Source organism: Macrosteles quadrilineatus, unplaced genomic scaffold, assembly GCF_028750875.1.
Source record: "Macrosteles quadrilineatus isolate MER2022 unplaced genomic scaffold, UCM_ALF_1.0 Scaffold_64__1_contigs__length_664444, whole genome shotgun sequence".
NCBI classification, from domain to species: domain Eukaryota; kingdom Metazoa; phylum Arthropoda; class Insecta; order Hemiptera; family Cicadellidae; genus Macrosteles; species Macrosteles quadrilineatus.
In genome coordinates this window covers 11,987-17,058 of record NW_026542657.1, presented here as the reverse complement: position 1 = coordinate 17,058, position 5,072 = coordinate 11,987, and the positions used below count along the sequence as shown (strand labels likewise).

The following is a 5,072-nucleotide window of genomic DNA, read 5'->3' as shown; positions in this document are numbered from 1 at the left end:
AAATACAGTACCTGAGTTACCAGTCTCCAGTCTCCAGTATTTTTTTTTTTTAATTTTGCTCATTTTACTTGAGTGCTCTTGCTTACAGTCAGTCACTTAATACGTTAATTATATCATCCTTGAGCTAACTACTTATTGTTTACTATAATTTAGTTAAAAACTTGCCTTGAACGAATGCTGACATTTAATATTCTTTGTTAGAACATACCATTTCAGTGGCCTCTGCTAGCATACCAGTACCACAGGTTACAAAACACTGTACTGAGAAACTTTACTTTACGTACTATGATAAAACGTATAAAAAGATGGATGTTACGTAGGTAAAAAAAACCACGAAGAAGAAACCATAAATATAATATTTAATAAGCTATACATAAACATAAAAGAATGGAAATTGTATTAATTAAGTCCACAGTCGGGACTGATTGAGCCAGCCACATGCAGTTGGAACACAACAAGTACGTTGGGACTCCTGAAACAGAGTGTCTCATTAACAACTACAGCAAATTAACAAATACCCCCGCCACAGCAAACCGGTAGACTAAGCAAATTTTCATTTACCTAGATGGATAGACACTAAAATATTCCCTTAAAATTGTCAGATTTAATTCCTATTTAAATAACATTAATTTTAATGAGTACTTAGGTTTGCTCCTACAGGGGAGGTTATAAAGAGTTTTTTTCATATTGAAATGTTGATTGTTTATTATGAAATAAACAAAATTGCCATATTTGATTAAAGTTGATTCAAAAAGGACTTTACAACTTTTAAAATTCATATAAATCTTATTAAACAAGGTACAGAGCTGGTTTTGGTGTTGTTTTAAAGGAAAACACTTACAGTTTTTTTACCTTAAACTAAAGATGTTCTATGTGACTTCCGTTGGATTTGGGGAAAATAATTATTTAGGTATGAAAAAATAGTGAAAACCGTAAAAAAATTGAGAGAAATTTAAAAAATTATGAAAGGAGGGCGTTTTTTGACGGTGAAGGAGTGCGATTTTCGAAAAACGCACAATTAGTGTCTTGTAGGAAATTTAATTCCAAACCTACGTTTTTTCCTCAAATCTTTTATAGCTCTCACCGTTTTCAAGCTATAGCCGTTTGAAAAAAACGTGTTTTGTCGTTTTCAAAGGTACGCCATTTTGGATTTTTGGGGGGGTTAAAATTTGAAAATGCGACTTTTTGGAATTTTATGGGTGGTTTGGATCTAGAAGTGGGTGTATCGCACTCCTTCACCGTCAAAAAACGTCCTACTTTAAACATTTTGTAAATTTCTCTCACATTTTTAACGGTTTTCACTATTTTTTCATACCTAAATAATTATTTTCCCCAAATCCAACGGAAGTCACATAGAACATCTTTAGTTTAAGGTAAAAAAAAACTTTAAGTGTTTTCCTTTAAAACAACACCAAAACCAGCTGTACAGAGCTTGTTTAATAAGATTTATATGAATTTTCAAAGTTGTAAAGTCCTTTTTGAATCACCCTGTATAACCATAAACAAGCACACTACAAAAGTTTATTTATTTCACATAAGAATAAACATTAGAATTTTAAATTGACACATTTTAGCGAATTTCCCATATAGGGAATAAGCTATTACCGTAGTACTCATGGTAAGACCTGGACGCGGGACCGATTTTTTTTTTCGTTTCGAGGTCCCTAGAGACCAAAAACACCATCCGTTCAAATTCATATATATATATATATATATATATTTATATATTTATATATTTATATATTTATATATTTATATATTTATATATTTATATATTTATATATTTTATTTTGTATTTGATATTAAACAATTCAGAAGAAACTCATTTTTCATCAGAAAAAGAAAAATTGAATTTGTCAAAGGGGAAGATGTTTAGATAGTTAATATTCTATGCTTTTAAAATAACATATGATTCTTCAGGTTTAACTTACATCTGTTTACAAATAAGTTGTTGTTATGTTTTTGAGAATAGAAACTTTTACTGTTACTAAAAAATGTCTCCTTTATTTAAAACTAATTAATAAAAACTATATAAAATTCTCGTGCCACAGTGTTTGTCTGCAAACTCCTCCGGAACGACTTCACCGATCGTTATGAAATTTAGTGTGTAAATTCTGTAGGTATGCGAATCGGACGTAAACTATTTCCCCTTTCGAAATTCTTAAAAGGGCTCCGCCCCAGTGGCTCTGGAGTTTCCCATGTTGACCTTATGAGAAATGGAATTAATGAATCTTAACAGCTGTTTCAATTAAACAAGTTGGTTCTGTTCTATGATGTTCAATAGCATTAAAGTTACAAGGATTACCAACAGGGTGCAGCACTATTATTTCTTTTACATTTATGACAACAGCTAATTTGCAACCAAAAGGTGAGTGAGCGTAGCGAACGAACTTCAACCTGGAGGCGAGTTAGCGTAGCGAACGAGCTAACCTGAAGGCAAGTGAGCGCAGCGAACGAGCTCCAACCTAAAGGTGAGTGAGCGTAGCGAACGAGCTCCAACCCAAAGGTGAGTGAGCGTAGCGAACGAACTTCAACCAGGACGTGATTGAGCGATGCGAACGAGATCATCTTGAAAATTAAACGTAACGGTACTTTCTTTCCATCGGTCTGTCTTAGGGGAGACCTATAACTTAGGCGATACGAAGTTCACCGGGTCAGCTAGTTTATATATATATATATAAAAATATATGTCCGTTAGCACGATAACTCGAGCAAAAATGATCCGATTTTGATGAAATTCGGTACAAACGTGTAAACCTACGTTTATTCGAACGAGTTCGCGATCCAGCATGATCGGACCATGGGAACGGGGGTTTACGGGGGGTTTTATGGGGTAAAAATAGGTTTTTCGCATTTTTGACCCAAAAAACATAAAATTTAGCAATTTCTTTCCAAACCATTTTGTAGAGCTTAAAAAAACAAATAATTTAGTATATTGAAGCGTTATTATGCGCCTAATGGTTACGGAGAAAATTCCAAAAAATTGTAAATTTAAAATTCCCATGTTATTCTTATGGAGAATAAGTAAACTGTTGTAGTTTGCTTGTTTATGAACATATTTTGATCAAATTTGAAAAATGTTTTTATTTCTTACTAACTATTAACATAAAAAAAACAGTTTTACCTCCCTGATGCAGCAAACCTAAGTACTTGTTAAACTAATTCTATTTAAATCGGGAAAAAATGTTATATTTTTAAGTAGACATTTCAGTGTAAATCAAATGGAAATTCGCTTAGTCTGCAGGTTTGCTGCGGCGGGGGTATTTTTAATTCTCTCCGTAACGGTCAGGCATACAATACCGCTTCATTATACTAAATTATATATTTTTTTTAAGCTCTACAAATTTGTATAGCAAGAAATTGCAAAATGTTATACTTTAACCCTCCATGCTAGTTTATAATGCCCGTTCCCATAGCCCGATCATGCTAATTTGCGAACTTGTTAGAATAAACGTAGGTTTACAAGTTCGTACCAAATTTCATCAAAATCGGACCATTCTTGCTCCAGTCATCCTGCTAACGGACACACACACACACACACACACATATGAATTTGAACAGAGGGTTTTTTTGGCATCTGGGGAACTCAAAACGAAAAGGTAAATTGGTCCTCGGTCCAGGTCTTACCTTCTAAGGTAAAAGCTTATTCCCTATAAGGGAAATTCGCTAAAACACCGGAACTGAATAGATTTGGTGATGTATAATGTTTTACATATTCCATAACACAATACGTCAAAAGAAATATGTATTTTGAAAAAAGGATTGGAAGTTACATACTCTGAGAGATTATACAATGTCAGATATCCAACGTGGGTTGTCATCGTCATCTCTTGATCTCTCCTCCTGACTATCTAGCAGGTCCTGCAGAAGTACCTCTGAAGATCGCCTCCTGCGCCCTCTGTACAGTATACAACATACATAATATCATACATTTTATATGAAGATTGTTATTAAAATGCTATAACAAAATAGTCCACCCACTACATATAGTAACAAGAGTTACTATATGTACAGCTCTTGTTACTATATGTATATAACAATAAATATAAATATATAATATAAATCCTACTAATATTATAAATGAGAAAGTTTGGTTATATGTATGTATGGATGTTTGTGACAAGTAAACGCAAAAAAATCCTGGTCGGATTGGGCTGAAATTTGGGGTGATGATAGCTCACATTCCCGATTAACATATAGGCATATTGTTATCTCAAAACTCCTTTCAGGCTCCGTCCCAGTGGTTCTGGAGTTTCCCATGTTAACCTTATGTGTATTCACATTTAAAAGGAACTAGTTGTTTGTTACCAACGGGCTTCACCCCGTTTGACTTTTATAAGTATTAATAACACTATTGATTGGTTAAGTTAAGATGAAATAAACTAAACAGAATGCAGTAATACAAACAAATAATTACACCTAAGGTATAGTCAGAGAAATATAGGATAAGACCTTATAAAAATTGCAAGAACGTTTTATGGTTTTATTTTGTAGTGTTGGGTATGCAGAGTGACATATTGAAAGTTGCCAAAAATCGGTCTACGGGAAACTCCCTAAATCACGATTAAAAATGGCAGCTTTTCCCAACATTGGACACATTTAGAAAATACCCCCACCGCAGCAAACCTGCAGACTAAGCGAATTTCAACTTGTTTGATTACATTTTTACTAAAATATTTCCCTAAATAAGACATATTTATTCCCTATTTAAATAACGCATAGATTTAACGAGTGCTTAGGTTTGCTGCTACAGGGAAGGTAAAAAGTTTTTTTACCATACGTCAATAGTATAGAATGAAATAAATTAATTTGCCAAATTTTATCAATATTTAAATCCATAAACAAGTAAACTACAAAAATTTTCATTTTCTCCATAAGAATAACATGGGAATTTTAAATTACACTATTTTTGAATTTTCTCTGTGACCGTTAGACATATAACAGCGCTTCACTATACTAAATTATTTCTTTTTTACAAACTTTTGTTCTACATAACGGTTTAGAAAGAAATTGCCAAATCTTTTGTTTTTAGGGTAAAAAATGGGAAAACCCAATTTTTAGCCCATAAAACC

The 5,072-nt window shown here is 32.9% G+C and overlaps 1 long non-coding RNA gene across 1 annotated transcript; it reads right to left on the bottom strand.

The window, feature by feature from the left end:
- Positions 1–341: 341 nt before the first annotated feature.
- LOC128981968 (uncharacterized) lies at positions 342–3,898 on the bottom strand. Its single transcript, XR_008489525.1, has 2 exons — positions 3,778–3,898; positions 342–472 (listed from the first exon to the last, which is right to left on the bottom strand). It is a non-coding gene; the product is annotated as an uncharacterized LOC128981968 (long non-coding RNA).
- Positions 3,899–5,072: the final 1,174 nt, after the last annotated feature.